Source organism: Plectropomus leopardus, chromosome 13 (genome assembly GCF_026936395.1).
Source record: "Plectropomus leopardus strain MGB_pleo_1.0 chromosome 13, ASM2693639v1, whole genome shotgun sequence".
In the NCBI taxonomy this organism is placed as follows: Eukaryota; Metazoa; Chordata; class Actinopteri; order Perciformes; family Serranidae; genus Plectropomus; species Plectropomus leopardus.
Genome location: NC_142188.1, coordinates 4,904,161 through 4,922,762, shown reverse-complemented (window position 1 = coordinate 4,922,762; position 18,602 = coordinate 4,904,161). Strand labels below are relative to the sequence as shown.

The following is an 18,602-nucleotide window of genomic DNA, read 5'->3' as shown; positions in this document are numbered from 1 at the left end:
ATTACTTCAACCAACCTCTTGAAAAGGTCACTGTTGTGATATTTGTGCATATGCAAAAAATTGCTGACATCCAAGTCCTATAAATATTTAAAAGTAGTTCCTTCCAAACAGCAAGGGTACTGTTGGAGAGTTGGTTTGTGTGCAGTGCATCCATGACAACGCACAGACCTGACGGTAAACACACAAGAAGCTGTGTATCACAAATTGTATAAAAACCTCAGCTGATATATTATCATGAATGTGCTCCTAAAAGCAATATAATATCAGCATATTTTCCATATGAATTGCAAAATGCTTATTTGATCAGTTAGTATGTAAAGTAAAGCAGAGCAAATTATAATATAATAAATATAATATAATATTCAATAATAATATTCAAATACACTGATATAGACAAGCTGCCTTGCCTAAATTAAGCACAGCAGCAGTGTTTAAGTGGTTGTACTACCATGTTTAACTATACATCTTTACATATAACATTTATGGCTGAAAATAACAACTGAAATATACAAGTTTGCCAATTTTACTTATCTCCGGAATTCAAAACACTTGCCATTTGTCTAACACAGCTCTTTCTTTTCTTCTTAGGCTTTAAATGTGAAACTTCTGTGTTTGGTTCATAGTAACTCAGTGATGTAGAATCAAGAGGAAATCAGTGTTGAATGAAAGCAGTGTTTTTGTTCAAAAGAGAAACCGGGAGCAGGAGAGCGGTGAGTGTCCAGCTGCTGTGTGCGTCTCATGAGTCCATTGTACTGGATTATTTCTGTGGAAATGTACATTGTGCTGAAAAGTGAACATAAAATGTGTGAGTCATCCAAATATGAGTCCCAGAGAAGCACAAAACAAAACAAAAGAGTTGAAACGAAAATACTCTTTTTGTCATTCAGATCTCATCCGTGTGATTCTGTAATTCACACCTTTAAATGAGAAAACAGGTTCAATCAACTTCTGACAACAGCGACTGATGACTCTGTTTTCAATTTCTTTATCACATCCATCATCCATCCGTCTTCATCAAGCTATTGTTGTTGTTTCCATCACGTCTCAGACTTCACTTTCTCCTTCAGGCTCCTCTTTATTACCTTTAATAACTTCCTATCCTGATTATGCATGACTTTGTTTGATCACTGATTTAATTGACACCATTAATGATTAAAATGATCAGTTCTAGAAAATTGAACATTTCCAAAATAATACTTAGTCTTGCGATCCTGGACTGTAGTTCAGGAGCTGTTGGCAAAATCAGAATGTTCCTTTTTAATAAGACCATTTGGTATTTTTTTTCTTGCCTGGGTGTTAGAGACAGTTTGAAACAAGTACCTCAAACTGAGTGCTGTGAAGGTGCAGACAGAAAGTTCAGAATGAAAGAAGGAGAACAGAGGCTGCTTTAACAGCCTCCACTCTTCTGGATTCAGTCTTTCCACCTAAAATCATCAACAGTGATTTGCTCCCATTCAGACACAAGAGCATCAGAGAGGTGTGTTCATGATCAGGTCTGACTCACAGTCGCTGTTTCCCAAAGTCAGAGCTCTGTGCAAGTTCTCCCACTGAAAGCTGCGGAAAACATTTTGTATGGATGCAGGCTTTGTGCTCTGGGGAACTTTTAAAAAATAAAATACCAGGCTTGTTTGAGATGAGTCAGGCTTTGGAGGATCGATCTGTGTGCCAAACTTGGTCTTGGCTTGCTCTGGTCAACAGGGGAGTGCCAATATCTGCAGTTGCTTTTGGTCTCTTGAGGCTGCCTCCAAAACAGTCAATCCCCATAGACTTTCATGTTAAAATGCCCAACTTTACAGCAGAGATAAGCATGTTTACAGCCTGGTGCAAAAGAAATATTTGGGTTTTTAAAGCTAATTTTAGCATTCATGACAACTGCATATGGTCATTTTTAAATAACTCACTTGCTTACATTTTATTAAGTCTTAGAGTGACACATATTTGAGCTGATTGGCTCTCAGTTTAGACCACAAATATCACATTTTTTATATAGAGAATAAGAGACTTAATGCAGATTAGGAAAGTCAAAAACACAAAAAAGTGCTATGTGCAGAGGGTGTCCATATACTTTTGGCCACAAACACAGTAGCTATTGCAGAAGCAGCTGGCATGTTGGTAGAAATGCGAGGTGTCTGTGATTGGCTGGACAGTTTGAAAGAGGATGCAGTATTTCTCCTCTGTTTTAATTTATCTTCATCGACTGCTTTTCAGTCTCTGTGATGTTTCTTTGAAGTTATAAACTGAAAAAATCGGATCAAAAAGACCTTTGTGAGCAAAATGTCCCAGCATGTATACAGTCACACAGCTTGCATATAGTTAAAGTGGAAAGTAAGTACGGCTTTATCGCCCAACAGCACAAAAAGAGTTCAGTGTATCTGACAGAGTTGTTTGTTAATCGTTAAAGAATCTGATTTCTGCAGCGGCTGCTGACATTTCTGGCATTCAGGAGGCTGACAGAGGTCAGATTACTTGAAGATCTTTTAACGCTGAATGATTCTAACAAGACGCGTGAGACACATCGACCCTGAGAAACGTGTCGACAATCACAGTTTCAAGAAATAATCAGTTGCTACACACACGTCAGCACGAGCCAAAGCGCTGCTCACTGAACACCAGCTGAATCTGTGCTCTTGTTTCCTCCGGCTGCCTCGTTTGTTTAAGCCTTGATCCAGATTTCTTTATTTGAAACCCTGCAGCCTGTGTGTGCAGTTATCAGGATGAGGCAGAGAATGCTGTAGCTAACACACCTCAGCTGAACTAATTAACAGGAGCCCAGAAAATTACTCAAAAACAGCATTTTAGAAATACAAGCATTGGTTTTAAACTTCCAACAAAAATCTCTGCATTTCTGTATATATTCATTTGACCCTTTCAATGCTTAGAAAACTGGTTTGATTTCATGCAAAAATATGGGTAGAAGGCAACTTACCAAGACATGGCTTAGAAATAAGCAAGAAATTAGTGAAAAGTTAGAGGCAAATTTCTTGAAAAAAAAAAACAAAAACAAAAATCACAAAACAAAAACAAAAACTTGATGCATGTGTCTGGAATATTAGTGTTACAATTATACAATGTAGCTAAGTTAAATGCTGCTATATACATTGTACAATTGTTTAATCAATTTTTAAATGGCTTTAGCTATAACTTTGAGCCAGTGATTGGGCTTCAGGCCATTCTGCTACTCACTCTATTTTAAAACTGTTTCAGTGATAAAAACACCTAAAAGTTTTTTTTTTTTCTGAAACATATTTAAAAAAATAAAAATAAAAAATAAAACATAAGATAAAATAAAATAAAATAAAATAAATACATGATTAAGTTTTTAGGGTTTTTTTTTTTTAAAGAAAATTTTGGGGGTAAATGTCTTGTAATTTTTTACTTATTTCTTGCAGGTTGTGGGACATATCTCGCCAAGTTGCTTATTGCATCTTTCCAAGTTTTCCAAAGAAATCAAACCTATTTGTTTAGGTATTTAAAGGGTTAAATTCTTGTGAAAGGCATCTAAACAATGAAAAACTGATATCAATCCATTATCAAAAGGGTTAATTTTTGACATGCCTAATGAATTTTACAGGACCTCTGATCTTTCTGATCAGAGCCCCCCGTTTAGGACGCACATGGTTCAGTCCGCTACCTGCACACAGGTGGGATCTTAAAGAGCCCAAACACAGCGAAGCAGGATACCGACATTTAAAGTTCAGTTTCCGCGCAAAGAAACCGCAAACAAAGCGAAGAGGACAGGAAAACGGACCACGCATTGACTGAAAACAGGAAAAGCTACGTTTGCTGGTAGTTTAAGAGAGTTTTAATCGAGTTTAAGGCGTCGTTTGTGATGTGCGTACTGCCGTGTTTTTCCAGACGTGCAGGGGAGAGACGAGGGACAGAGACATGACAGCCAGAGAGAGGACAGGTCTACACAGGACAGCTGTATGAACATTTCTACAAAACATTGTGAAATGAGCTGATTTATGGACTGGAGACGACGCTAATGTTTTGAAACATGTTCCCTTCACAGACAGGAAGATTCAGAGGCTCCTGAACCCGAACTCACCTGAGAACCGAAGACACGTCAAGGTGAGAGACGCTTGTTGTCTTAATTTTATTACATTTCTAAAACATTTCCACCCTGGTCTTTTTTAATCTAAGCCAGTGCTGGAATGTAACTAAGCACATTTACTCAAGTACTGTTGTAGCATACAAGTTTGTGGTACTTGTGTCTGACAATTTCCCTTTGACTACTTCTACACACAATTTTTACTCCACTACAACTATTTTATAGCTTTAGCTATTAGCTACCTTAATAAGTAAGAAGGCAGTGAGAAACCTGAGAAGAACAGGCCCCCAAAATTAGCAAGAAATTAGTAACAAAAAAAAGTACAAGGAAACTACCTGAAAATTAGTCAACAGAACTCTCATCTAAAAAGTGGCATCAGGAAAAAAGACCTGGCATTTAAAGGGTAGAAATTTTGAGAATTACTGAATGTTCATTACTTGGACTTATGCTTGTTAAAAAAATAAACTCAGTGAAAGTAGAAAAATATATTAATGTATAATATTTTTAAAGCCTGATTTTGAAAAGTGCATTTTGCGTGCAGAGTGGTATGAGTGAGTATTTGACGCTGCAGAAAAAACACTAATGAATAAAAAACAATTTTACTGCTAATCATTGACATATCCCAGGCTGTGGTAATCCAAAAAACATAATCTACTTTTCATGTAGTATATTTAATTTTTTTTTCATCAAAAAAAACATAGTGGCATCATGAAAAAAAGGCATTTATAATGTATATTTATGTATTATATATTTTTTATAATATATATTTTTAAAGCTTGATTTTGAAAAGTATTTGTGACCCCAAAGATGATTTGACTGAGGAACATGTATCCCCTTTATGATGCTGTGTGCTCATATCACCATAAATATGTTAATTTAAATTTAAAAGAAGTTCTTAACGACAGACTGATCACCTCCTGAGCTCAAACATCCTGTAAATACAACATAGGAATGTAAAATCTCTTAAGTTCACAAGTGGAGGAGTCGCGCCCGGATGCCTCACTGATCATCCGAGCGATGCACTGTGGTTTGTAGGATGCACAAGTTGTTTCCTTCCGGCAAACGGAAACAGTGTTTCCCAGATGCACTCAAAGAGAAATGAGAGACAGGCTTTGTCAGCTCGATTTGATGCAGCCAGTGTGGACATGCAGCATGTGAAGGAGGCAGCTGCAGCTGTACTCTCAACCTGTGATTCTGGAGGTGTTTTAGTTAAAAAATGGTGTTTCATGGAATTGCAATATGTGCTGAAATATGGCACTAATTGCAGTTAATCATAATTAGTCTTGCAGTTGATCGACAGCCTGCGTGTGGGCATCCATTGTTACATTGTTAAGGTCCTGCACCAGATGGGTGAGGTGTTTAATTTTTTTAATATTCACTCTGCTCTCACAGACACTAACGCTCAGACAGAGCCTGGTACCTTTTTTAAGCAGGCTTTCAGTTTTTTGAAGGGGTGCGTGATTGTCTCAGGGGTCTCTGGGGACAAATGACTTCATATCACAGGGCTGTGAAATATATGCACGTCTTGATGGATTGAGCTGTCTGCTTTCATTGATGACCTGTTTCCAAAAGACTTCAGCTGGTGGGCACAAGTTACTTTTTGCTTGATAGACAGTTTGTGAGAGACTCTGACTGCACAAAGTTTGAACACAGTAGAGAGTCAGTGATCTGCTCTGCTGTACATTTTTCAAGTCTAATTATGGGCGTATTATTAATAAGGTGGATATATAAGAGCAATCTATTTCTGGCTGTTATGAGGGCTCTGAACACTTTCAACTTGAATAATGTATTAATTTAACATGCAGACAAGTGATTCAAAGTAATGCATTGGTATGTAAAATTAATGTTACTGTATTTTTTTTTTTGACTCATTGGTTGGTCTGTCTTAAATTCCATGAAATCGTAATTTTACTAAAACATATAACACATAACATATACCTAAACCAGGGAAAAACACGGCTAAAAGGGCAATGAGCGACTTGGTAAGAGATGAAAAGACTGGAACATTAGTATTTAAAAAGTAGAGAGAAAGAAATGATTGGAAGATAGCAATTAAAAAAAATGTCCTAAAAACTTTAACAATAATAACAATAATTATTATTTTATTTATTTATAATTATTACTATTTTATTCATATATTTATTTATAATTTCTTTTCTTTTCTTTTTTTTTTTTTTTTACATATTTAACCTTTTTACTTTTCTTTAATTTTGTCACTTTGAACTTCCTCCCATGCTTTTGAGAAAAATCAAGCTTATTTGCTCAGGTTTCAAAGGGTTTGTGCTCGATGCATCCTGGAAATGTCGAATAACTTCAGTGAAAATCTGCACATAAAATTGAAAAAAATAGCAAACAGTTTATTCTCTGACATCTTAAATGTGGTCAGTTCAATAAGCAGTAGAGTTGTTCTCATACTGATGATAGTACTGTAAATGCCTTAGATAAAATCCTGGATCGGATATCGGCTACTGTGCGAATCTATGCATCGACATGATATGACCTAATTAATTAAATTAACTTTAACGTAGTTTTACAACTGAATAAAATATTAGTTTTACAGAACTCAATTTCATTTTGCTGCTCTAACACAGTATCCTACACAAAAAGTTGTGATGTGCAGCCACTGCTAATTTTAGTAACATTAGCTGGTCACAAAGTATCAGCAATGTGGTGAGATTTTACACTGCAAAGTCCCTCTAGTTTAGGGTTTAACCTGAGCCATGCCATACAAATATATCAATCATTTCAGTCCATACAGGGATAGTTTAGCGGTATCAAGTGTCAAAATTATAAATGTTGCTTTAATAGTGCATGTTCAAATTCAGAAAATGTGGCTTTAACTGGAGAATAAATTATAATTTTAGTGTTGTTCAGTCTGCAAGCGGCTGCAATGATCTCCTCAATTACTGTCAGCAGAAGTGGGCATCTAGACAAAAAGAAAGAAGGAAACAAAAAACGAACACGCTGCTGCTGATCTTCGTGCGTTGGGTACAAAAGTCAATTTTAAAACTACATGTGACTTTGAAGGCTTTTCAGATGTCAGAACACTGCAAATTAATTTTTAACACTTTGAAACTCAGTAATGTGACAGAAATGTAATTGTTCATTGCAATGACTGCCAGGTAAACAATACAATTATGCAGTTCATATAAGAAAGCAATTTACCAGCAATATGAACTGTAATACATTTGATCGACCCTGTCCTCCAGAAATTATGTTCGTTTATCACTAATTTATTTACCAATTATGTTTTGATTGGAAATGTAATTGCTACCTGGAATATGTTCAGTAGTCAGTTAAGAAAGGGCTACATTTTAGGAGCACGGAGAGAAGAGTTTGTATACGGACTCTTTCTTTAGATTTAGACAATAGAAGTACTTTGGACAAAGTTTGGAAAGATAGTTGTTTTAATTAAATTGCATAAATAGAAAAGTTGAATCATGTTTTAACTGCAGGTGTTTTTCTGCAGGAGCAGAAATTGTATTGCAAGAGCAAATTTTGTGGGAAAAGTAATGCATTATTTTGTGTAAATGTGTTGCAAATAGTACAACTTTCCAGATTCATTAGTTAAAAATTAGTTAAAAAACTGTTTGAATTTTGGTAGTGACATTGTGTGACCACAATGCAGTGTCAGCACAATGTGTAATACTAACGTCAATTTGACTGGTGACAAAGGTGGCCAAAGGTGTGCTGTTAGGTAACATAAATCCAGCATAGTTGAAACATCTCATGCCAACATCATTCTGATGTAGAATACCAACATTACATACTGAGGTACCCTGACTGAAAAAAAAGTCAGGTAAACGTCATAATATTAACGTCCACACAGCGTTTAAGGTCAATATCAATGCATGCGGATTTGAGGAGCTACTAGCTGCTGCATCTACAAGCGCTGCCGTCGTCAAAACAACGTTATAGCATAGCGTGAAATAATAACATCATAAGATGTTGACATTTTGGTAGTTTTAGGTCACAATGACAAGTTACCAAATTCCAACGTCTATCAAATGTCTCATGCCAACATCAACTGTGCAGAATAACAACATTAAGCAAAGAGGTATGGATACCAAAACCCACCGTCACCTAAATGTTATGAAGTCAACATCCACACAACAACAGTTATCATACTGTGTTTTGACGGTCAATTTTCATACCGCTGCAGCCACTAGTTTTGTGTTTCAACCTAATTTTTTGGACAGTGCTACAACCCATGCACTCAGAAACCCAGTGTGTCAGTGCTGTGGTCACACAAGGCTAATGTCTGTCTGATCACAACTGTAGACTGTCTGTTGCCTTGGTGATCCTTACCTTTTTTTCGTCTCTGAATGCGGTCTGTCTGTGTGGATGACCCCTACTCTCTCTAAAGTCCATTTTGTTTGACATGTGCTGCCACGCGACTTGACAAAAACATATTATAATTGCTTTAAGTAGCACTTTAGTGGGCAGTTTTCAGTATTCATCCCTGTTAATGCTCTGTGGAGCCAAACAGTAGATAGCAGGGGGATTTAGAATAACATTATGATTAAATCCTTTTTGAATTGATACTTGAACTGTGAGCCGAGGCTTACTGCAACAACAACATCCATCTCGTCATTCATAGATATCTATTTTTGGTTTCTTGCTTTTACCTCCTTGCTAATCTAACATTCATGGAATATAATGGAGTTCCCTGACATTGTCTCTCAGGGGTGTTTATCAGATATTTTTTTCTTGTCTTTAGTTGTTGATTATTTCACACTCCTTAATGCGTGTTATCAGCCCACAGCACAGTATTTATCATCCTTAAATAATGTGCTCTGTTAAATCCGTTTTTCTCTGCTGTTAAAGGATTATGTGCAGAAGATATGAATAAAATAAAGTGGTCTGACATTGAAAAGTAGAGAGAAAGGGTCCAGGTAGGAGGTGGATACTTGTACCATTCAATCTTATGATGCAGCTCTCAAATTTCTCCAAGGCTTTTTTTCATCTTTAAAAGTTGTAACTGTAATATGTGTTATACTGTTACATGAGATTTCAGCCCCTTTTACACTGCCTGTTCAAGGCAATAATATCGCACTGTTATGCTACTTTGCCATTCTGTATATAAGGTACAACCCTAGAATATTGGGACAAAATTTTCTCACCTTCAAGCTGCCATGGGAGGCTCTAACAGGGTTGGTGTTATCCGTCGCACCAGAGATTGACCAACATGCACTTATCTTGTAGCATTTCAACCTTTTGCCATCCAGCGGTGAATTAAACAGCAGCGACAGGTTCCCTTCGGCTGCGTTACCACTGACACCAACGGTCTGCGTACCATATGGCCGCGCCAGGTGCCACCCAGCGTATCATGACAACCTGAAAGATTTCATCAGGCCATGTAACCAAGTGATGCTGCCAGGGAGTGTATAATTCTGCCACAGAAGGTGGCTTTTGGTGTTGCTTTCATAGAAGAAATAACGTACAATGCAGCAGTATTTGTTGAGTTCAGAGTGAGAACCACTGGTTACATGTCACACCTGTCACGCCTCTTTTGGTTCTGTGATGCCAGCATGCTGTCTTAAATCCCACTTGCACAAAAAAAGGACAAAGTAGCAGCCAAATAGCGCAATCGCTCATTTAAAAATGGCATTTATTTCAAACTTCAAACAAAACAAAAGTAATGAATAAAAATTTCAGGTACTCTGTTTTTATTTTGGCTGTATTGTTCAGGAAAACAGGGTGTCAATAATCATAGTGTTTTTTGGAAAAAAAATAAGAAATCAATGGTTTAAAAATAGAGGTTTGTCAAACAACAAAGAAAACCCCTCAAAAAAGCGTTCCAATTTGGTTTGAAAGTAAGAAAATAAGAAAGCAGCAAACATGCAGAAAAAGACTGAGACAGACTGACAGAAAATGCAGAGAGAGAGATGTATCCACAGGCAGGTAATTATAGTGAAGAACGGTTATTACTGTGCCAAAAAATGGTGAAATATAGCATTTCCTTCTTTGCTTTGTGGAGAGTGATGGCAAAGTGTCATATTTTTCAAAATTATGTAAACAAAACGTGCCATCTGTTTTTTAGCAGATGTACTTTGTTGCTGCAGTTACAGTGAAACTGCTCATAATTTAACCCAACAAATGAGAGAGAAATGCTTTTATCAATATTCACAGGGGCGGATATTTCCTGCCATAGTTTACCTGCTTATTAATACCCTCCTGTAATACTGTAATACAGAGAGGCTTCCACAGCTGCAGGAGTGACTTTATTCAGACTGACACTGCGTGATAAGGGAGGAGTGAGGAGAGTAGTTGTGGGCTTCTCCTTTTGTCACCTGAGCTTCCTCAATCCTTATTGAGACGCAAAACGCCTTTTCTGGGTGCATACTGCTCAGTCATGTGTTAGCATTCAGGAGATGTGTATTTGTTGGTTGCACCGAAATGAAAACAAATTATGTGTTTCTGTCTGTTTCTCAGGTTGACAGCATTGCACAAACATAGCTGAATGTGACTTGTTCTCAAAATGTGTCAAAATGCTGTGGAACATGTCCCTGCAGGCAAATTATGTACTCACTGCAGCTCCTGGTCAGGTGTTGTTAACTGTATCCTCACAGGATGGAGGATCTTGTGACTTAAGATAAGGACAGGATGCAATTCGTAGGCTCTTCTGAAAAGAAAGTAAACAACCAACATTTGGTCACAGCCCAGAGGCCACATGAAAATGTTGTCATAAAATGTTGCTGCAAACCACAAATACATTTGGTACATTTCATACATATATCAGTGTTTCTAAAGTTCATATTAGGGCTGGGCAATATGGAAAAAAGTCTTATCACAATATTTTTTTTCATATCTATCGATATATATCTTGATTAACATCAAATCATTATTTCTGTCAAGCTTAATGCTTTTATTCCTAAGTGAGATATGAAGATATCAGAATTTAATAAATTTTGGTTTAAATGGTTATTTTCTTTCAGACATTGAACATGACAAATATAGTGTAGAACAGGCATCACCAGCAGGCGGACCTATTCTACTAAAAGTCAGAGAGGTCCAGTTATTAAAATATCCTCTCAGCAAAGGTCCGAACCTCATACCTAAAATCAATATGACGATTAATTGAACATTTTACTTCAATTACAATTAATGAACGATTATTTTGCTTTTTGCTCACGTTTTTGAGTTTTGTTTTTTGCCCTCATAGTTCACTGACAGTTTCATTTGACCATGGTTTGTTGGAGTGTAAAAACATATGATTTATTATTATTTATTAAACTTAACAGCATTATAAAAATTCAAAGCTCCATCTTAAACAAACTTCAGGTAAATTTAAACACATTGTGCTGATAATTGGCCAACCTCTCCTGACTGCAGGACTTCTGTGCTATTAATTGTTTTACTCAGGAATTAAAAACTTTTGAGCAGGCCTACTTCTCCTAAAGCTGCCAACATTCCCAGTTAGAAAAAAGGTGAAAATAAGATCATGTGCTTGTGGCCCCAGGCCCCCAAAACATTACATCTGCCCCTGGTAATAATAATTAGAGCTCAGCCAGAGGGGAGACACAGAGCGATAATCCTTCCAAATAAACTCATTTTAAATAAACTCATAAGCTGTTTGATCTGATATTTCAGTCAAGGAAAAAGTTATATTGCGATTGATATCGTTATTGTTTTATCGCCCAGCCCTGCTTCATATGTTAGCTGACTTTCCTGCCAAGCTGCAGACCTCTGTGCAAGACCTACAAACAAAACCAATTTTGTTTAAGCGAGTTATCACTGTGTTTCCAACAGCCTTTTAGCCACCAAATGTGGGTGTTTTATAGCAACTCAACCCTAATTTTTAAGCTGAGATAATGCCACAAAAAACTGATATTCTTTCACCTTTCACACACTAATGCAATTCAAAGTACAGTTTAGAAAATGAATCAAGGACACAGGGAAGCATTCAAGTTTTTAATTTAATGTTAAAGTTATTAATGTGGGGATTTAAGATCATGATGGAGTTGGTTGCATCTTTACGTAGAAGCTTAATGCAGCTTCACCATGTTTGGTTCTGACTGGAGGCTCAACAAACTGACTGCTGCCCAAAGATAAAAGGAAACTTGCTGGCTTTCTATTCTTTAAGCATAAATAAGCATTACTATATTTTGGCTCTAAGCCATTCATTAACTTGCTGTAGTACACACTAACTTGGAGCCAGTGTAAAGCTTAAAGAATTAAAGCATTGTGCTGAGCTCTCCAAACTTCAGCCAAGTGTGTCATCAGGGATGCATTGGAGGGAATGAGCAAGGGTGAGTGAAAGTATCAACAAGTTTGGCACACCGGCCAGCCAGCTTGCACACACATTGACTGCAGTAGCTGCACTCTTTCTCCTGCACGAATGTGCCAAGTTTAATTTAAGTTGGAGTATCCAGCCAGCAGCAGCCTGAACATGAAATGCTAGAAAGTAACAATCCAAACAGATTTGGCTGAAATTTGGTGTCTGGATATCGTTTGGCCCTAAAGATCAGTTGGAAGCAGTCCTGATCTGGGATTTCTGCCATTAGAGGCTCAGTTTTCAGTTTTCATCCGTAACTGTTGCATTTGGTTTATGTGCTGCTCTGAAGGGCCAATACACAGGCTCACGATGCTTGCTGCCAAACAGCATTGCATTTCCCTGCTGTTTCAAATGATAATCAAACCTGGAACAAACAGGATAAGCTGATAAAAAAATACCACAGAGGCTGCAGCTTTACAAGTTCTAGAAGTTCTTACAGCTGGTGGAGGCAGTGTGGGTTCAATCACACTGAATTGTGTTTTCTAGTAGTTTACTGATCAGTGTTGACAGTTGCTCAGAAAATGTAGTCATTTACTGCTCTAACAACCTCTGTACTCTCCTTAAGTGAAAAAAGAAATCCATACAACCACTTTTCTTTCACACCACAGTCCTTAACTGTCACTCCCATTGAGTTTGATTTGGTCTGAATGATAGTGACTGCCTCGACTGTAGACGTGAGCTGCAACTCTCTCATTAGACCACCTGACAAATAGGCTGCGATCAATACTCGAAATTACGTCGTATGTCTTCTCTAAACACTTAAACTTGTCCTCGATGGAAAACTTCATGAGGCCAAAGAAAGATGAGAAGAATTCATACGGACTCAGGAAAAGACAATCAGCGGCACTCACACGAAGCTCTGTAATAATGCGACGCCAGACGTTATGTTGGTGAGTCTGCTTCAGTGAAACTACAAAAGTTCAGTGATGGACTACTAATAGCACACTTTAGATGATTTATATTGTGAGTTCTTAACGTGTTGTTTTATGCAGACTATATAAATGTGGAAAACCAGTTGAAAACATTACATCATTAACCAGGTATATATATATATATATATATATATTTCACAAAAGTGAAATGAAATGTTTGTCATATTAAGAATGATTGCTCAAACTCCTGTCCACTCATATTTATTGATATGGCTCCCATTTAGTCAACATGTTGTCATCTCAACTTGTCAATACTGTCACTTTGTCAGCAAACCCAAACATCAAAATATGACACACTACGTACACTTATGCATCCGTTTTGGATGGTCAGACACTGTCTGTCAATTTATGCTCCTTTTAATGTGTTGAGTTTTGTCAAAATACACTTCAGTTTTCATGGGACATCTACTGTTTTTGATTGTTATATGCATGCAGTCTTTTTCAAAATAAACTTGCAGGTTCAGCACTTCGTTTTTCGGTTTACTCACTTAACCCTCCATGAGCTGCAGGAATGCCAGGAGTCTCAGCCAACATCACTGTCTTTTTGGGGCTGTGGCACACTCTTTTTTTTTTTAAGCTAGCATTATGGTTGTGATATCATATGAACAAAATCTTGAATTTGTTCATAGTGTTCCTCAAGGTGTTGGTGTCTTCATGTGCTACTTTCGAGGGATTTCTGACTGTTTTTAAATGAATTTTCAAGTGGGTAAAAATAGTTTGGTTTGCACTAAATCTATGTAACAAAAGGAAAAACACAAAATTTGCTGCAACCACTTTTAGAATATAGTTGAGCATTGCAATCACCATCAGAGATTAACATCATTATTTTAGAAACCCTTATACACTATAGTTTGGATAGTTGCTCAACCAAAACACAATGTTTGTGGCAGGTTTATAACTAAAACACTTGATGCACTGTGCTGAGCTGCATCTCACATTAATCTTCAGCTTCGTAGCTTTCAAATTATCTATACCACCTCTATGAGGCATATCTTACTGACCTGCTGTCTCACATTTAATTTCCCCTGTCTCCCCAAAAAAGGATAAAAAATGGTCAATGTTCTCAGAGGGTTAATTTTAGGCAACAAAAAACAGTTGGTTAGATAAAGAAAAAAATTATGGTTTGGCTTTAAAAAGCACAGTTGTTACTTACGTCATGTAATGTGAAACTAGCTTAGCATGCTACACATACGCGCATAAGATGTTATTAAGAAAAAAATCAATTTACCTTTTATCTCACATGGGAAATGAACAGTGGGCTGCAGGGTGAAAGTCTGGAGTTTTGTTTGACCCATGCGGACTCTTGTTTTTACCGTCATAGTTACCTGCATCAAGGCTGCCTCTGTGTGTCGTATTAGTCGGCTGCTCTACAAACTGGGAGTGAGAACGTACTGATTTATTATGATTGTATGAAAATAGTTTTAACATTGTTGAGTCATGTCGATCATTTGTTTTTGGAGCTGTAAATGTAGTGCTCACAAGGAATTTTGGGACAGCATTATCTCCTTTCCTTTGGTCAAGGATGGTGCAGTGTGTCCTACGCCTAAGGAGATAAGAAAGGAAGAATTGAAGCACATTTTTTTGACATTTAGAGAATTTGACCAGCTCTTGTCATGGCTGCCACTTAAATACTTCTGGGTCGTTTCACTCAGTTAGGAACCTTCCTAAGCAAAAAAGAAAATTCAACCATAGACATTTTTCTTAATTTCTCCTGTGTTACTTCTGCAAAAGTCTCACAGAAAGGTATTCCCTTAAGAAGACGAGGCTCCTTTGCCATGAGTCTGACTGGGCATGTTTTCAGATCAGTGCTTTGACATATTGCTTGTGTAGTTTGCTGCCGTGCATAGCTGCTGATGCTGACCTGGAAGCAACTTAGATTTGCGCTAATATCAGCATATCTGGCATCTAGACCCTCTGTCATTTTGTACTTAATTTGTGTTCCTCCCTCCAGCCGGCACCTACTGTACATTCTGACAGCGTAAGAGGCAATGAGGCCAAGCAAGATTCATTTTCTGTGTAGAATTACATTTTGACTCAAAGCTGTGCAGCATGCAGATGGACGATAAGTTAAAGGGAAAAAGAAATATAAAGAGTCTCACTAAGGTGTTGTTTCACCATGAGCCTCCAGAAGAGCTTAACTTATTTTCAGCATTAATCCTCCAAGTTTGTGGAATGAGAGCGACAAACATTACTCTTTACTCTCTTCTAAAACAATTTCCCTTTTGGGATGTTTTGATGATGGTGGTATAGAGAGGATTTCGGCAGGTCTTTAAGTCGTCTTAAAATGTCTTACATTCAATTGTATGAAATAACTTTTATGACCTTTAAGGTCATTGATAAGTCTTAAATTTGAATTTGTGAGGTTAATTTCCAGAAACACTTTATCAAATTTAATTTGAGAATCTTTTAATTTTTGTATGTCAAAATGAGTCAAGCTCCTTTGCATCAAAGCCTATGTTTTTGTTCCATTTAAAAAAAAAACCAAACATACCATTTTATACCTAATACTTGCAACTTACCTGTTAATTTAGGTTAATTAATCTAACTCACTCTTACAACCATATTCCTACACAGAGCTTACCTCTGCATTGAGTCACATATGTACTACTTACCTTTACTTACCTGCACTGCTTGAATAAGATGACTTTAATTCAGTCCTATTTTGCTTCAAAATGATATTGAAAAGGTCTTGAAAAGCATACACCTTGAAAAGCATACCTGCAGACACCCTGAGAGGTGTTCAGTTGGGTTGATATCTGGTGAATGTAAAGGTCAGACTGATTCTGTGACAGAAACTTACTGGTATGTATTCTCTTTTACTGCAGTTCCCCTGTGACCTTGTTGTTATCTCATACTTTGATGAATGAACAAACCAGACATCTTTGTCCATTTTAATATCACACTTCTGTACACTTCAACAGATTCACATCATTTTCTTGCTCATCCAGCCCCTCAGGACCTCTCACGCCCTGTATGGAAGCAAATATATCCTCTATGTTTCAACAGGTCTACTTAAGTTTTTTTTTTTTTTTTTTTTATCATTTGATTGTTTTCCTTTAGTTTTCTTTTTTGCTTTTATTGATTTGACAATATAGAACTAATACGCTATTATTTAACCCTCTAATATGTCTGCATCTGATACTCTGAAGCATCCATGTTTTACAATATGTAGCTTTATTACAGCATATTTTGTTTGAGGTTTTTTTTGTTTGCAGAGGCATACTACTGAGAGGCAGTAATTCTAGTTTTAATTAGTGCAAGACAATATAATTAATTTTATCACATTAATTTACATAAAAGACTAAATAAAGAAGACGAATAACTATTGAAACAGCATGATAGATTCGACTATCCAGAATAGCAGCAGCACTACGATGATACAAAACATATGACGCCAGTGTAGAATAAAATGTATAGGATATGAAGAAAGTGATCAGGGATCAACAATACTTTTTTTTGTAGATGAGATCAAAATATTCAAATTAATCAATACAGCAATTGTTCTATGTACAAGTTGTCAAAAAAATAATAAACAGAAATATTGAAGGAAAAAATAAATAACTATAGATAGGACACTGGGGACAAAATAAAAACAAGTTGGAAAAAGAAATTATGCTGTGCACCGATGTGAGGAATCCTGTTTTATTGAGTTCAGCAGGAAAGCAGGACCCAGTCGTATATACAGATAGTTAACAAAGAAAGCATGAAATTAAGCAGATTTAGAGCGCTGACTCAGCACTTTTCTGAAGATTGAGAGATGAGAGTTTGACCAGATCGATAGAAGAATTAAGCAGGTAGGCTTTCCCAAAATGTGTTGAAAATTACAGCAGAATGGCGTGATGAATCGCTCTGTAAAGTGACACGACTGTCTTTTTGAGTAGGTGTGACATTTAATTAAAAAGTACGACTTTGGCGGTGGAGTAGATCATTTTAATGACACTTCTTGTGAATTAATTCTTCACTTTTTCTCATGAAGCACTGAGTGAACATTTTTGCCATATTGTGAGAACTTATTGTAACTGAGAAAAACAGTCAGTGTCCATGTTCCACTTCACCATAAGGCATGAGTGTGCAGCAAACTGCTCCACAGCTGAGCTCCCTTAGTGAACAAAAACAGGACAAATTGAGCTGAGACTCCCAACCAATCGCTCCCGGGAGAGACGACACAGCATCTGGGGCCAGTGTTGGAGGGTCAGCCGGGGTCAAAACGTGATGTTGCAGTAAACCCTTTAAGTCCAGTGTGACAGCCCACAACTTGTTGGTTCCTGGCCCAACATTATGGAGGGCAAAAGAGAGGGGTCAAAGATGATGCGTGGGTTAACTCGGCTGCTGGACTCAGTTTGGTCTCGGGCTAATTAAGGTTACTTTGCCATCGAGCCTTCCTGGTGCCACAAATAAAGCTGTTAACAGAAATGTTCTCATCAGCTGGACAGTGTGAGGGGCAGCAGCCACAAGTTCTCTGCTTGAAGAGGAGCTCAGTAAAAGTTTACTTTGAGCACAAAAATAGGAAAAAACAGGACCCAAAAGTAACAACAATTTTCAGTAGGTTTACCCCTGTATTAAAAAAAGCTGTGTGCAAGCACTAGTTTTGATGTGAAAGGGGTGTTACTCTCCTGCATGCTTTACTAGCCTCTCACAAATAAGGGACTTTTTTAGTCCAAAACACGTTAGATTGGAAAACTGGACTAATTTGTTGGCTGATCTATAATTTTTTTGAGCTGTAATGAAAAAAAATCCAACCTTTTCCATGTGAATTGTGTGGCCATTTTGCATTAATATGACCATGCAAAGGTACTCAGAGGGTTGCTTTCTTAAAAAGTAACTTTAAGACAATTTTGCTTAGTGATGTTTCAGTGTTTGGCCTCATGTGGATATTCAACAGCAGAAAGATAAACTTCTGAGTAAGGAGAATAACTACAAATGTCATTAACGACAAAACTCATCAGTCTGAACAGCCTTTGTTGGCTAATCTGCAGATATGTAGTCTGTTTTATTAAATGATGCATATCACATTTTAGAAAAGAATTACAAGAATAACATCAATACATCTTTTATAAATTATCCAAAGAAATTCATGTTCAAACTTGTTATCTGTTTTTTGTGGCCTTTACGCCAGTTTAACATCAGTGTAGCGTAAACACCAGACCAAGTGAATCATCCGTTCGTCCACCCGGAGCACTGCTCCAGACCTCTCCCTCGCTCCATCACACACATTAGCACTTTTCTTACCGCTGACCTACAAACACTGAGGTATTTTCAGGTGTCTTCCCACTCTGTCTGTGTGCATGTGGAGATTTAAAACTGTTTGAGTGCATTGCAGAGGGAATTCTAGTTTATATGC

The 18,602-nt window shown here is 37.2% G+C and overlaps 1 long non-coding RNA gene across 1 annotated transcript in view; it reads left to right on the top strand.

Moving 5' to 3' along the window:
- The first annotated feature begins 3,615 nt into the window (after positions 1–3,615).
- LOC148187632 (uncharacterized) overlaps positions 3,616–18,602 on the top strand; it is a 73,492-nt gene continuing 58,505 nt past the window's right edge. Inside the window, exons 1-2 of the long non-coding RNA XR_015778452.1 lie at positions 3,616–3,924; positions 4,013–4,071. This is a non-coding gene — a long non-coding RNA (uncharacterized LOC148187632). The remainder of the gene's footprint in view (positions 3,925–4,012; positions 4,072–18,602) is intronic.